Raw genomic sequence first — 16,860 nt, forward strand, 5'->3', positions numbered from 1 at the left:
CTTCCCGATTAGGTTTGACGTGTCCTGGGAAGAGGGAAGCATGTAATCCTTGTTTTACAGATGGGGAAACTGAGGCCCTGAGATGGGAGGTGGCTGGTCCGACCTCAGGTCGAGTAGAGGGACTTGGGATGCAAGTCCCGATTGCTGGAGTTGGGGAAACGGAGAAGAGTCAGAGCCCACCCTTGCTGAGCTTTGTACACATATTTATTACATAATGGAGCTGGAAGTGAAGACATTCTCCGTATTCTCCTCTGTTCAGTGTAGATGTTGTAGATGTACTTAAAGGTCTACCACCTTTCAGAAAGGTATGATCGCCCTTCTGGTGCCCGAAATGCCACTTTCAGCAATACCCTCTGTTTAAGCTTTTTTGGTATTTTGCGCAGAAGCCTGGCGCCGGGGTTTGCCCCAAAGTCTCTGTGTTGCGTAAGTTGCTTTCGTCAATTGAAAAATACAGATTTGCCAGGCGGGTGGGGAGGGGGAGGAAATCTAAAAAAAAACTCGTGCAAAAAGTTTAAAAAGACAGAGTGCTTGGAGCTGTTACGATCTGTTTTACCCGAGTATGAGGGCGTTTCCCTGGTTCTTTCCTAGGAGTAGGTTTTGTTAAGGGGAATAGAGCATGAGGTCTCTGGATTGGCTGTGCCCCCTCATTCCCCCTCATCCCCATTCAGCAGGACCAGGCTCCCAGAGCAGCCTTGGAGAGCTGGGTAAACACGGGCATGACAGCAGGTTGGTTTTGTACCGACTAGGCAGTTTTCCAACCTGATTCCTCAGCCCTGCAGAGCCGCCTCCAACCCCCCACCCCCACCCCATCCCATGTGAGTAGGATGTATCTTGCCTCCAAACAAGTCACCTCCCTCAAGGATGTTGGAGGACTCAGGAGGACGCTGTCCATTCTCATCCCCAGCTGGACGAAGTCTTCATCCTAACCTTGGCCTTTGCCACCAGATCACAAGATTGCAGAATGTCAGGACACAGAAAGAAAGAGCTTCGTCATGGAGCTGGAGACCAGAGAGGGAGAGCTCATGGCCCGAGGTCATGACTCTGTTTTGCCAAAAGTTTTACTATCCTTTTAGGTTCAAAGTATTCACTAACAAAAGAAACTACTTGTCACACACAATAAGTAATATCAATATTTTATAAAAGACTATTTGACTTAATTTCAGTATCCAGTCATTAAAAGAAATAGAAACAATAGAGCCACAGCTCGTTCATCACCAAATGGGGCCAACCAACATCCAGACGTAGTGCTGGCAAGTCCTCATTAATAGCAGTCTGGAGTCCCAGCTGGAAAAAGGTCTTGGGTGGTGCGTCCACTCCCAGGAGAGATTTCAAACTGAAGTTTCAGGGGTTCCCCCTTATAATCCCAGGCTGCAAACTGATAGCATCATCCATTTGCATAGAAAAATGCGACTCTGGTTTTATTTTAACCTTTTTTACAATGCTGTTTGTTTCACCTTGTGAGTCATAGGATTTTGTTAGACCCCAGGGTGATTGTCCAGACCTCCAGGGGCTCAATTGACAGACCCACTCCTTTTCTTATCTAAAGTCCCGCCTGACCTGCTGTGCTTGCAGGCAGGCATGGAATCCGAGCAGGGTCCAGGCAGGTCAGAAGCAGTTCAGAGGCCTGCTCTCTAACTTCTGAAGCCTGAACAAGACTTCCTCCATTTTAATTTTCCTAACAGACTCCTTGAAACAACATATCAGAATTATTCCATTGCAAACACAAAGAAGCCAGTCTGGTTTTGTGACTTACCAATCAAGAATTGTTCTCACCAGAACATGCAGTGTGTAGTTATGGCCTCAGCTTTGATGGGATGATTTCTAGAAGCAGTGGTGGGGCTCTGGGTCAGGACATTCAAGTAGACCGTTGAGAAAAATGCTGAGGAGAGGAGCCAAGAGGAAAAGAAGAGGGAAAGCACTTTCCTTGTGCATCTGACTCAAGCCAGGCATTGCATGTGTGCTTTGCTGCATCACAGTACCTTAAAGAAGCTGGGGTCACTCTAGTCTTCCATTGTAGGGAGGAGGAAGCTGAAGCTCAGAGAGGGAAAGTGACTTGTCCGAGGTCATACAGCCTAGAGGACAGAACTGGCATATGGGTGCAGGTCTTTCTGATTCCAAAGCCCCAAGCAATTTAGGTATTATATGAGGTATGACAAAGCTATGACAAACCTAGACAGCGTATTTAAAAGCAGAGACATTACTTTGCCAACAAAGGTCCATATAGTCAAAGTGATGGTTTTTCCAGTAGTCATGTATGGATGTGAGAGTTGGACCATAAAGAAGGCTGAGCACCGAAAAATTGATGCTTTTGAACTGTGGTGTTGGAGAAGACTCTTTGAGAGTCCATTGGACTGCAAGGAGATCAAACCAGTCAGTCCTAAAGGAAATCAACCCTGAATATTCATTGGAAGGACTGGATGCTGAAGCTGAAGCTCCAGTACTTTGGTCACCTGATGAGAAGAACTGACTCATTGGAAAAGACCCTGATGCTGGGAAAGATTGAAGGCAGGAGGAGAAGGGGACGACAGAGGATGCGAGATGGTTGGATGGCATCACTGACTTGAGCATGAGTTTGAGCAAGTTCTAGGAGATGGTGAAGGACAGGGAGGCCTGGCATGCTGCAGTTCATGGAGTGTGAAAGAGTCGGACACGACTGAGTGACTGAACTGAACTGAACTGATGAAGTACGGCTTGAGAAACTCAATGCCAGTGATTGTATTAAGCACTTTAATCGTCACAACTACTCTATGAAGTAGTTGCCATCGTTATTTCCATTTCAGATATGAGGAAACAGGCACAGGACAATAAAGGAATAGAAGTAAGGGTGGAACTGGGATTGAGAATCAGGCAGTCCAGCTCTAACCTCTGTACTTTTTTTGGGCAGCACTGCTTTTGGGGTCTAACCCAGGCACCCTGCAGTGGAAGCATGCAGTCCTAACCATTGGACCACCAGGGAATTCCCTACCTGGTTCTTAGACGATCCTTGAACTCTCTTTTCTTGAGCCAGGCAGTGTAGTTGCTATTTTCCTGTTTTACAGGGGAAAAAACTGAAGCCCAGAGAGCAAATAACTTGCTCAGGATCAATCACACGGTACGTTTCCTGGTCTAATGGAGAGAGCTGGGATTCTAGGCCAGACCTCCTGCAGCAAATAACAATCATATTAGCAAATGTTTACTGAGCACTTACCTAATACCAAGTGCTTCATATGCATTTTAAACCTGTAATCATCACAACCAGAGATCCTCAGTACTCTCAGCTTTCCCAGGTTGCAGAGGAGGACACTGAGGCTTGGGAGCAGTCAAACGACTGGTCCAAGGTCATGCACTTGATGGTCAGTAGAGCTGGGGTTCAAAGCCTGGTCTCCTGACTCCCAGCCCAGTCCAGGGTTCCTGCCACTGTGCTGGGTGCCCCAGGAGGGCAGCACAGCTATGGGCAGGCGGTCAGCAGGGGAGTGCTCTGGGGCACCTCTCTGCCTTCTCTCTCTGTGTCATTGCTGTCTATGGGTTTAGTGAAACCTGTTCTTGAAAGATCTATTTATAGCTTAAAACCGTACCACCACTCGGGATAATAAGTCCCTTAAATTGACTCCCCATGGTGTAGATTAAGAATTCATTTTACTTGTCCTAAATCTTTCTCTGTCAGGATTAGAGTGGGGGAGAAGGAAGTGGGAAAAGTCCCCAGGCCCCGAACACTTAGAAAACAGGCTCTAGTCCAGATAGTGTTTACCTGAGGCTGGCAATTCCTGAGACCCAGGCAGCAGGTGCATTTATGCACACAGCTCATCTGATCAGTACAGAGACATGAGGGGTAGGCAGTGCCTGGGTTTTCATGTCTTCTAATCTGCCTTGTTTCCTGTGAGCTTCCCAGTACTTAGCACAGTTTTGTAGTTACGAGGAGTCTGCTGCTGCTGCTAAGTCACTTCAGTCGTGTCCGACTCTGTGCGACCCCATAGACGGCAGCCCACCAGGCTCCCCCATCCCTGGGATTCTCCAGGCAAGAACACTGGAGTGGGTTGCCATTTCCCTCTCCAATGCATGAAAGTGGAAAGTGAAAGTGAAGTCGTTCAGTCGTGTCCAACTCTTAGCGACCCCATGGACTGTAGCCTACCAGGCTCCTCCGCCCATGGGATTTTCCAGGCAAGAGTACTGGAGTGGGGTGCCATTGCCTTCTCCGTACAAGGAATCTACTAGATACTTATTTGTGAAATGATCGAATGAACCTCCATTTTATGGACAAGGAGACAGGATATCAGAAGTCTAGCTAGGAAAACAAGACGGGAGCCAGACAATTCTAAAGAGGGAATCTGGGACTTCTTGGTGATCCAGTGGCTGGGACTCCACGCTCCCAATGCAGGGAGGCTAGGTTCAATCCATGACTGGGGAACTAAACTAGGTCCCACATGCCGCAACTAAGCGTTCACATAGGACAACCAAAAAGAACCCAGTTAAGAGCCGGTGCAGCCCTTCCCTGGTGGCTCAGTGGCAGAAAATCCACCTGCCAATGCAGGAGACATGGGTTCGATCTCTGACCTGGGAAGGTCCTACATACTTGAGAGCAGCTAAACCCGTGAGCCACAACTATGGAGCCTGTGCTCTGCAACCCGGGAGCCAAATCTCCTGAGCCCACGTAGCACGACTACTGAAGCCTGCGTGCCCTAGAGCCCCTGTTCTGCAGCGAGAGAAGCCACCACGATGAGAAGCCCGCGCACTGCAGCTACAGAGGAGCCATTGCTTGCTGCAGCTAGAGGAAAGCCCGCACAGCAACAAAGAACCAGCACAGCCAGAGATAAAATTTTTAAAAAGAGACCTGGTGCAGTCAAATAAATACATTCTAATATTTTTAAAAAGAGGGACTCTAATTTGGAGGATTAGAAACAAAATTGTTAGAAGGGCTGAAGGAGTGACTAAGGGAAATTGAAAAACTGAGATTAGCAACAGAGGAAGGCCATGCCCTCCCCGAGGGCCAGCATTATAAAGACAGGAGCTGGCACCACCTAGACCAGGAACTGAGGGCCACCCAGAGAAGAGCTGGGACCACAGGCCTTTCCAGCAGGTTCTGCAAACGTGGAGGAGAGACTCTGGCTACTAAAGTCATCCCCTGCCTTCCCTCGAGGCTGAGAGAGATGGGGTTAGAAACTCTAGCTTTTCCCTTAATCTTGTGGCTCAGACGGTAAAGCGTCTGCCTGCAATGCGAGAGACCCGGGTTCGATCGCTGGGGCAGGAAGATCCCCTGGAGAAGGAAATGGCAACCCACTCCAGTACTCTTGCCTGGAGAATCCCATGGACATAAGAGCCTGGTAGGTTACGGTCCATGGGGTCGCAAAGAGTCGGACATGACTTCACTTTCACTTTCACTTTATTCTCTGATCTCTTGCCAAAGTTTCCCATTGGCTGAACGGAGCCAGAAGCTAATTAGCCAGGGAGACCAGGAAACATGGTTTACCATATGAAGTGGAACAGGAGAAGGGCAGAGAATGAATTTGAAATAAACAGAAAAACTGGACTCAATAGTCCCATACCTAGGAGGAGGCCACGATGTATGTGTTGTCAGACAACCTCCCTCCCTCCCAACAACTCCAGATGATTCTCGTCCGTTGTTCATCTTTCCACTTCCAGCTTAAGTATCACCACCTCCAGGAAGCCTTCCAGGACTCCTCCTCTGTAGTTACTATCACCCTAGTGTCAGTTCTCCTAGCACACTGCAAGTGTCACTGTCATAACATATACTGCAGTGCGAACTGGTCAGTTACCCACTGGCCTCCTCAATAGATTGAGCCTCTCAAGGCTGACCTGAATCTGATTTCTTTCTGTATTGGGAAGAAAATGATTATCAAATGAGTCAGCTCTCTGTAGGGGTGAAGTGGGATCTGGAGTCAGGCCAAACCTAGGCTCCAAATATCCTAGAACCTACATTTATATGTTCTATGACCTTGGACAGCATTCATTCCCTCTGAGTCTCAATTTCCTCATCTGTAAAATGGGAACAACATTAGAACCTTGGAGGAAGGAGTAAGAGGTAGACTTTATGGCAGCCCAGTGAAGCTCAGGCCCTGGGATCAGACTGTCTACAGTCAGCCCCCATCTCCTCTTTTTTTTTTTTAAATTAATTTATTTTTAATTGGGGGATAATTGCTTTACAATATTGTGTTGGTTTCTGCCGTACATCAACATGAGTCAGCCGTAGGTAGACATATGTCCTCTCCCTCTTGAACCCCCTCCCACTTCCCAGCCCATCCCAGCCCTCTAGGTTGTCACAGAGCACGGGTTGGACTCCCTGTATCATACCGCCAATCCCACCGGGTATCTGTTTCACATATGGCAATGTATGTCCCCTGCTCCTCTTTATGTTACTTAACTTTCCACATCTCTGTTCCCTCATGTCTAAGTTAGAGATGATATTCATACTTCAGGTGGAATCTTTGAGGATTACATGAAGCCGTGAGTGCGAAAGAGTGCGAGTGCTCAGGAAGTAGGCGTCGTGCATCAGGGTTGGCCCGTAGCCCAGGGGCTGAACACTGACTAGGTAAGTTCTCAGTGATACACTTCAAACTGGGCTCTTGTGAACCACTGCTGCCCCATTCCCAAGAACAGTTTCTGGGACCCTTCCCTGGCAGTCCAGTGGTTAAGACTCTGTCTTTAAAAAAAAAAAAAGACTCTGTCTTGCAATGTAGGGTACACAGGTTCAATCCCTGGTCAGGGAACTAAGATCCCACCTGCTGTGGGGCAAGCCCTTGCACCACAATGAAAGATCCTTGCATGAGGCAATGAAGATCCCATGTTCCTCAACTAAGACCCAATACAACCGAATAAATCAATAGTTTTTTTTTTTTTTTTAAAGAACAGTTCCTGGCACATGTGTGTGTTAAGTTGCTTCAGTTATGTCCAACTCAGTGACTAGAGACTCCTCTGTCCATGGGATTCTCCAGGCAAGAATACTGGAGTGGGCTGCCAGTATTCTCCGGGGGATCTTCCTGACCCAGGGATCGAACCCTGACCCCAAGTTTCTTATGACTCCTGCATTGGCAGCGGGTTCTTGACCACCAGCACACCACATAGTAGGTGCTCAATCCATCTCTGATGGACCACTGAACAGTGGCTGAGTTACATATGGTGATGTTATTCTGTCTGTGAGCCAGCACCCCAGGAAACACAAAGGATGTGGCTTCTACACCAGCCCAACCCTGGCTCAGAGACATCTTGGAAGAGAAGGTGGGAACATAGACAGCAGGGGACAAAGGTCTGGAGCAAAGGAATCTAATATTTCTTGAGCACCTACTGTGTACCAGATGCTGTACACACATTATTGCATTTCATCCTCACAGGAGTCTGCAAAGCACTGATAGTTACCCCATTTTAGAGGTGATGAAATAGGAATGCAGGGAGGTGATGAAACTCACCCAAGGTCATGCAGAAAGGAAGGGGCACAGCTGGATTAGAACCCTGGACTATCTGGCTCCAAACTCCTGTTCCTTCTACGGTACCAGCTGCTTCCCAGAGGGCAAGAGGATGGAATCTGACCCTCTAGCCCTACAGGAAGCCCCAGGAGCCAACACTGAGGCCAGGCTCAGGCTGAGTGACAGCTTAAGAGCACAACTTTGACAGCTGTGCTGAGGCTGGCCTGGAAGCGAGTGGTGCTAAACTCGGGTGCCTGGGAAGAAGAGCTGTGCTTATAAAGACAAGAGCTGTTCAGGGGCTGCAGCAGGGAGCCACAGAGGTGCTAGGCCCCTAAATAGAATACCTTTGAGTCCCAGCCCCCAACAGAAAAAGCTCACTACTAACTGACTCTGTGACCTTGAGCGAGGCACTCAGCTGTCTTAGTTCAGCATCCTCATTTGGCACACAGGGTCACTACACCCGCTGGGATGCCCCGGAGCCACATAAGACAATGCAAAGAGACAGGACTGGGGAAGCCCAGGCCAGCTGTGTGACATGCGGCAAGTCGCTTCACTCCCTGAGCCTCAGTGTCCCCAGCTGTATAATGGGCATAGTACATGCCTCCCCAGATTGCCATGCATGCGTGCTAAGTTGCTTCAGTCATGTCCAACTCTTTGCAACCCCATCGGACTGTAACCCTTCAGGCTCCTTTGTCCATGGGACTCTCCAGGAAAGAATACTGGAGTGGGGTTGCCATGTCCTCCTCCAGGGGACTCTTCCCAACCCAGGGATCGAACCTGCACCTCTTATGTCTCCTGCATCGTAGGTGGGTTCTTTACCACTAGCACCACCTGGGAAACTCGCCCCGCCCCCGGTTGTAGACTACAGCTGCCTGTGTTCAAATAACACTCCACCAACAGCAAGCTGTGAGCCTTCAGGCAAGTTGCTTGATTTCTCCATGCCTCAGTTTCCTCCTCTGTAAAGTGGAGGTGAATATAAGTGACTCACCGCATGGAGTTGCGATGATTAAAGGATATAATCAACGGAAAGAACACAGAGCAGCTGCTGATACAAGTAAGCTCTGTGTCTCCGTGAGAAACCTTGGGTCTGGCATCTAATAGTGAGGAGTCCTTGCTGCCTGTCAGGCACCACTTTAATCCTCAAAGCAATCCTATGAGGTAGGTGACATTCCTGTCCCATTTTATTCATAAGGAATCTCAGAGCTTTTCAGAGCTCCAATGACTTGACAGAGGTCACACAGAGATCAGAGGATAAACCAGGATTTGAGCTCCACAGATTCTCAAAGGCATTGCTTTATCGCTAATAAAGGCTCCACGAAAGGGAGCTATTAGAATGTCTGTTTTATGTGTGAACGTTTTTGGAAAGCAAAGAGATGGCTGTTATTTGTATCCCAGCGGCGCTGGCCTTAAATGAGCGCTAGAGGTTGAGGGGTAAGGCGGGGGAAGGGGCCAGGGGCGTGGAGGAATGGGGAACAGATTGTCTCAGCTTTCGTTTGTTTCCAGCAGGGGGCGCCCGCTGCCTCCCTCACGGCTCCCAGACCAAAACCAGGCCCTTGGGCTGGTGGCTCGTGCAGCAGCCGGTCCAGGCTGACCTTGGGGACCACAAGAAAGGGCAGCAGCAAGTGACAGTGTTAGCCTGTGCAAAGCCAGGGACATGCCAAGAGTGGCTTGCCTCCCCTTGGTCCCCAAACCGGACTGCCAAGTGGCGACTCCCAGAGCTTCTGAAAGCTGCTCGTGAAGCAGCTCTCCTCCGTCAGAATCTTCTCCATTAAGGGTCAGGGGTCTGAAACTTTTAAAACTTCAAAGAAATACTGTGTGAGTGAAAATCAATAAACTGGAGCTATAGATATTAACACAGATAACATTCAAAAACATAATGTTGAGTGGCAATGCAAGTTGCCAAAGGCACAGAGTTTCACGAGGGACATGGGAGAATCCAAGGCAAGAATACTAACCCCCACCTCACCTCCTCTTGCGTGTGTGGGCACGCTGGCTCCGGTTCAGCTCCATTTATTCCCTACCCCATCCCTCACCAGTAGACGGTTCTTGGTCACACTGGCCTGGGGGTACCCGCCTAGGTAGATGGCCCACTGTCAGGAGGCTGGACCTTGGAAAGAGTCCCGCAAGGGCGCTGGAGGCAGGCTCATTGCTGTGGGGCTGGAAGTTCTAGGGTCCCCAGTACCCTGAAAGCGACCTCGAAGAGGCTCACAGGCCCCAGGAGTGCAAATTCCCTTGAACTCCTTACCCCATGGAAAGAAGCACAGACAGAGAAGGGTCAGAAGGAGACCCCTCCTCTAAAGCCTAGGGACCAAGACTGGACTTGCTGGGTCTAAGAGCCTTACTACATAAATTAACACTATTTTTATATAAAGGCAAAACATGTCTCCCCTTTGTGTTGCAAATTTTTCCCATTCAAGGATTTGGGTTTTTTTTTTTTTTAGTTGACTTTAAAAATTATATTCTTATTTATCTTTATGGAAGTAAAATTCACATAAAATGAATCATTTTAAAATTTACAATTCAGTAGTATTTCATACATTCATAACATTGTGCAACCACCATATCCATCTAGTTTCAAAACATTTTTTTATCACCTCAAAAGAAAACCTCATATTCATTGAACAGTCTGGCTCTATTCTCCCTGCCCATTAGGACCATTTTGAGTTTTGGCTATTTATTTTTCTGTATTAAAGTCCATTAATTCTTTTTTTGTGTGTGTGACCATACCATATGGCTTGCAGGACCCTTAATTCCCCAAACAGGGATCAAATCCTTGCCCCCTGTAGTGGAAGGGCAGAGTCCTAACCACTGGACCACCAGGGAATTCCCAAAATTTATTAGTTTTTTCTGTAATAACTTTGTGATTTTCTCTCATGCATAGAAATAAATGCTTTCCCCACTAGATTATTAAACAGCAAATAATTTAAAACTTACTGTGAATGGTTAGTGAAATCTGAGGACCTGGAAACCACTGGTTTGAACCACCCTCTTTAGTGTGAGTTCCCTGAGAGCAGGGGTCTCCCCGGTCCCCATCTCTAGCACCAAGCACAAAGTGAGAGAATAAGTATTCAGCAAATGTTTGTTAAAGGCAATTCCTACCTCAAGATTATAAAAAGAAAATGTCTCACATTCTCTTGTAGTCCTTTTAGAGTGTTTTTTTCTTAATTAAAATTTTTATCCATCTGGAATTTATTTTGGTGATTGGAAGGAGGTAGAGATACAGCTTTATTTTTTTTCCAAATGGCTAGCCAGTTGAACCAACACCATACTGAATAATCTGTCTTCCTCCACTAATTTGAAATGTCACCTTTAGCAGATACTACATTCCCACATGTTGTCAGCTCTATTTCTGGCCTCCCTCTCCCATCCCGGTGACCCTCTGTCTGGGATGCTGTCTTTCAAAGCTCCCTGGGTGATTCGGGTACAACCCATCCGCCGTTGGGGCTTATCTACCGTGAGATATATTTTCAGATTCCCAGTGAAATGAAGGGTCATTAAGTTAAATGTTATTTGATGGGCCCATCTTCTATTCTGAGATTGTCTTTATGAAACTGTTTCTTTAACATTTTTCAAACAAACGAATGCCAAGGGAATTCCCTGGTGGCCCAGTGGTTCGGCCTCTGCACTTCCACTGCAGGGGCACAGTAGAGAGTCATCCTGGTTTCTTTATTTTTAAGTGCCTTTTAAAGGAGTTTAATGTACATAGAGAAGCGCACACAAATCTTAAGCGTGCAGCTTGATGAGTTCTCTGTAAGTAAAATACACCTCTGTGTGTGTCTTAGGGCTGCAGTAACAAATGACCCCAAACCTAGTGGCTTAAAACAACAGAAATTCATTTTCTCAGTTCTGGAGGCTGGAAGTCTGAGATCAAGGTGTTCCCAGGCGGGCTTAGCTCTGAGGGTTCCAGGGGAGAATCCTTCCTTTTGCCTCTTCCAGCTTCTGGTGGTTCCGAGAGTTATCAGCTGTGGCAGCATTGCTCTGATCCCTCCGCCTCTAGCTTCACGTGGCCTTCTTACCTGGGTCTCTGGTTCCCAAATTTCCCTCTGCTTTTCTCTCACAAGGACAACAGTCATTGGATTTAGCACCCGCTCTGATCCAGAATGATCTCATTTCTAACTCCCTCATTTAGTTAACCTGGAAAGACCTTTCCAAATAAGGTTGCATTTACAGATGCCAGAATACTGGAGTGGGTAGTCTATTCCCTCTCCAGGGGATCTTCCCGACCCGGGAATCGAACTGGGGTCTCCCGCATTGCAGGAGGATTCTTTACTGTCTGGGCTATCAGGGAAACCCCACAGGTGCCGGGAGGATGTATCTCTTTGGCAGGGGGTGGGAGTGATGGAGGGGGATGAGGAATAAGGCAACCCACTCTACCATCATGTAACCAACATCCCATATCAAGAACTAGAACATCAGCACAGCCCCCCAACACCCATCGTCTCTGCCTGGCAGGGGGGTAAACCGCCATCATGACTTATTTTCCCCTCAACTTTTTATTTTGAAAAATTCTCAAACTTTCAGAAAAGTTACAGGAATAGTACATCGAACAATCCTCTAAGCTTCAGCTAGATTCACACATTGAACTGTTAACACATCAACACACTTGCTTTCCCTTTGTCTCTCTCTTGCGCATACTCTCTCTCTATAAATATATACATACATATTTATATAATAACATTTTTTCTGAGCCACAAGGAAGTTAGTTGCAGATGTCATCATAGTTTATCCTTAAATCCTCTACTCCCTAATCTCCAAAAAACAAGGGCAGTCTCCTACCCGAAGTGAAGTGAAGTGTTAGTTGCTCAGTCATATCTGACTCTTTGGGACCCCGTGGACTGCAGCCCACCAAGCTCCTGTGTCCATGGAATTCTCCAGGCAAGAATACTGGAGTGAGTTGCCATCTCATTCTCCAGAGGTTCTTCCTGACCCAGGAATCAAACCTGTCTCCTGCGTTGCAGGCAGATTCTTTACCATCTGAGACACCAGAGAAGCCCAGTCTCCTACATACAACTATCCAATATGTAATCTATTTTCAAATTTTTCCAGTTTTCCCACGCATATCCCTTAATGTGGATTTTTATTTTATTTTTGCTTACTTGGCTGCACTGGGTCTTCGATCTTCATCGCAGTACACAGGATCTTTGGTTGTGGCCTGCAAACTCTTAGTCGCAGCATGCAGGATCTAGTGTCTCCAGCTAGGATCGAATCTGGGCCCCCTGCATTGGGAGCAGAGCCCCAACCACTAGACCGCCAGGGAAGTCCATTTAATGTGGGCTTTTTTAAAACTGAGAATCCAATTGAGAATCTCACATCACTCTTAGCGCTCATGTTCTGTTTTTAAAATCATTGTTATTGCTTTTGTAATTTTCTGGCAAGACGGAGAGCTGGCAATCTTATGTCAATTCCCAAACACTTTGGGAAAAGTACTGGTCCTGGGAGTCCCTGCTCTTGGCCAGCAGCACAGTCCAGAGGACATTTGTGGTGATGATCTATGGTTTGTGCTGTTCAGTATGATTGCAAACAGCCACATGTGGCTTTTGAGCATTAGAAATGTGGCTAATGAAATCAGGGAATGGATTTTCAAATCTTATTTAATTTTAGTTAAAACAGACACACGAGCCCTACGGCCATCAGTTCAGATGGCTTGGATCTAGACCAACTAGAGCACAAAGCTCAAGCAGAGCGTGGGTCTGAGTTCTCTTGTCCACCCCCACGGAGGTGCTGAATGATGGGAGGAGGGGAGAGGAAGGGGCCCTGAGGTCTAAGGTGGCTTTCCCAACTTGCTGGCCCAGCATCCTCATGTCATTCCTTCCTCAGAGCTCCATGCATATTTATTGAGGACCTACTATGTGCTAGGCCTGAGAATAAGGCTTGAACAGTCTCTGATGTGGTTTTGTCAGAAAGTGAAAGTGTTAGTCACTCTGTTGTGTCCAGCTCTTTGTGACCCCAGGGACTGTAACCCACCAGGCTCCTTTGTTCCTGGAATTCTCCAGGCAAGAATACTGGAGTAGGTTGCCATTTCCTTCTGCACGGGATCTTCCCAACCCAAGGATTGAACCTGGGTCTCCCGCATGGCAGGCAGACTCTTTACCAGTTGAACCATCAGGGAAGAATTGGTTTTGTCAGAACGGATGATAAAAGTCTGGGGACATGTTTGTCTCACACACCAACTTGCCTCTTCCTGAGGTCAGGGGCCTGGCTTGGCTCAGTGACTAGTTAAATAGTTTTTGGAATGAATGGATGAATGGGATGAATGAAAGCGGGGGGTAGAGTTTGGGGTGGTAGTGGCTTCCAGATTTCATCTGAGAGACCAGAACAGGATGGACAGGAGAGATAATGCTGTTTATTGAGAAAGGGCTGGCTCAGCTCAGGAGACCATACTTCCTGTCCAGGTGCTGGCCCTGACTTGCTCTGTATTCTTGGCAAATCTCTTCCCTCCTTCAGGCCTCAGTTTTCTCAGCAGTAAAAAAGAGGTGGTTGGGCTAAGATGAGAGCTCAGGACTCCTCTTGGGGTCAAGGTCAGGGTCAGCAAAGATGGGGAACTGCCCAGCACTTCCTCTCAACCTTTGGTTAGGCTGTGGTGCCCTTGAAATCAGTTCCTTGAAAGGGTTTGGGAGCTTTAAAAGTTGGGGAACCCCTGAGCCAGAAGAGGCTCCCAGAGTTTGTAAGGTTAGACTCAGGACAGCTTGAGCGGGGTTTTAGGGAAACTCTGCTTTGGCTCTCTGCTCTGGGGCTGCACCTGCCGGAAGGTGTGCTTGCCAGGACCTTTCCTCTGAGATGACGATACAGTCTCTGCAAAGCATGAGGGTGTGGTTTGGGAAGTGAGCCTTGAATCTGGGGGTAAAAGGGGAGGGGTATGTACATCTCACCCACACAGGGACTGAAGAACTGGAGCCTCAGGGTTTGTGCAACTTGCCTCGCCCACCCATGGTGACTCAGGCTGAAACTGGATGCCATGTAAGGCACACACACTGTCTAAGCTTCCTTGGACAGTATCTAGAGAGTTCTTAATTGCCTTCCACTAATGCTGCCACTCTGACAGGTGGGCCCAAACTGGAGGTTGTCAAAGCTGCAAAACCTTGCTCCATTTTCACATGGCAAACTCCTATTCACTCCTCAAAACCCAGCTTGGGTGTTGTTCCCTCTGAAGACTTCCCGGACCTCTGTCCTCTCTCCCATACAGTTAATCACACCATTTTCCAATGTGCACACTCTGGACCCAGACTGCCTGGCTTTGAATCCCTACTCCGCCACCTAATAGCTGTGATATCTTAGAAAAGCTACCTAAGTTTTCTGTGTCTCTATTTCTTCCTCTGTGAAATGGGAAAAATAATAGTACTCACCATATTGTACAGTCATAGGATTAAATGAATTCATTCATAGAAATATTTAGGACAGTACCTGAACTCAACAAAAAGCCGACCACTGTTACTATTTTTTTTTAAATGTTTAAGAAATACCTGTGAATATAGTGAACACAGCAGATAAGGGTCCTGCCCTCATAATGATCTCAGCCTGTGGGGGAGAGATAGATGAATAAACAGGAAATTCACTCTGAATTATGAAAAATGCCACAATAAGGGAAGTGGTGAGTTGAGAGGAATCATGGGAGCATGGAAGAGCCCCTCTTCCCGGGTCTGGGTGGTCAGCAGCACTTTTTTCTGGAAGAAATGACATCTCAGCTGAAATCTAAAGGATGAATAAGAGTTGGCCAGCATAGGGGGAGGGTAGAGACAGGAGACGTGGGAAGGGTTTGAGGTGGGGGGCGGGTGGAAAGCGCAAATGCCCAGAAGCCAGAGGATGAGTTTGGAGGGCTAGAGCAATACAGTGGTGGGTGGGTGCCCTTGGGGTGTACTCTGGTTATTGAATTATTGAATGCAGGTCTTTGTGGCCTGTCTCCGTCCTTGTTCGTGAGCTCCTTCAGAACAAAGCTCATGTCCTCTTTCATTCCATCTGCACAACTCCCAGCACCCAGCCTGGCACTCAGCAGGGCCTCCATAAATGTTTGCCAAATGGAAATGAGAGATGAGAACCTTGCCTTTCCCATCAGGGAGCCATCTCCGGCAACCGTTTCCTTTGTTTATACTTGTGAGTTAGGCGTTCTTAATGGCCTTGCAGCCTCAAGTTCATTTGTGTGTTTGGAATTGTCATCTGCTGTGCACCCCAGATTCCTGTGAGTCGGATGGTTCTGTCAGGACAAAGTCAAGTTTCTGACCCAACAAGGTGAGCATAGCCCCCACTCCTATGAGGCCCTCTCCCTACACCTTTGGTGTCTGTAAGCTATCAAGCTTCAATGTGAATACAGATGGCCTGGGGTGATGCAGATTCTGACTCAGCAGGTCTGGGGCCCAGCCTGAGAGTCTACATTTCTGACAAGCTCCCAGGTGATGCAGATGCTGTAGGTCCATGAATTATACTTTGAATGCATGATGCTAGACAACGACTGGGGCTTCCAAGGTGGCTCAGTGGTAAAGAATCCACCTGCCTAGCAGAAGAGGTGGGTTCGATCCCTGGATCAGGAAGATCTCTTGAAGAAAGAAATGGCAACCCACTCCAGTATTCTTGCCTGGGAAATCCCATGGACAGAGGAGTCTGGCGGGCCACTGTCCACGCGGTCACGGAGTTGGACGTGACTTAGAGACTAAACGACAAGATGACAAGTGCTGTATTTTCCTGGCCTTGATGACTTTAGGAGCAGACTGCAGCTGGGTTCCGAAGAGGGCTAGCTGCAGTCAGGTTCCGAAGGGGACTAGCTGCCAGGCTGAGTTCAGTCTTTATTCCTGAGACCCTAGGGAGCTATGGAAGCTTTCTGATCGAGGTCAGGGAGAGCTGATCCACCAGAAGAATCTGGAGTGTCAGCGCTGGTACAAGAGAGGCTGAGCGACTGTACTACCAGGTAGGGCGTGGCCGGGCTGCAGCTGGAGCAGCCGCAGTGAGCAGTCTGTCACCAGCTGAACTGTGCACCCTACCCCCATTTGCATCTTCAAGTTCTAACCCACAGCACCTCAATTGTGACTGTGTTTGGAGAGAGGGTCTTTAAAGAGGTGATTAAGTTAAATCGAGGTCATTAGGGCAGATACGAATCCAATATAACCGGTGCCCTTGTAAGAAGAAATTAGGACACACGGATGCACAGAGGGAAGACTATATGGAGACCCAGGGAGAAGACGACCATCTAGAGGCTCAGAAAAAAACAACCCTGTCGACACCTTGATCTTGAACTTCCAGCCTCCGGGACTGTGAAAAAATAAATCTCTGTTGTTTAAGCCCCCCAGTCTGTGATACTTTGTTTTGGCAGCCCCCGCAGACTGATACAGAGGGAATGGATTTAAGAGGATTACACAGGTTGTCAACTGTTTGGGTGGCATGGGCGTGGGAGAGCACCTCAGGATTACACGCAGATGGTTTAGAAATTGGGAGGCTCAGGAAGGAGAGAGTGCTGCGGACAGAAGCAGGAAGGGGAGCC

This window comes from Ovis canadensis, chromosome 13 (genome assembly GCF_042477335.2).
Source record: "Ovis canadensis isolate MfBH-ARS-UI-01 breed Bighorn chromosome 13, ARS-UI_OviCan_v2, whole genome shotgun sequence".
NCBI classification, from domain to species: domain Eukaryota; kingdom Metazoa; phylum Chordata; class Mammalia; order Artiodactyla; family Bovidae; genus Ovis; species Ovis canadensis.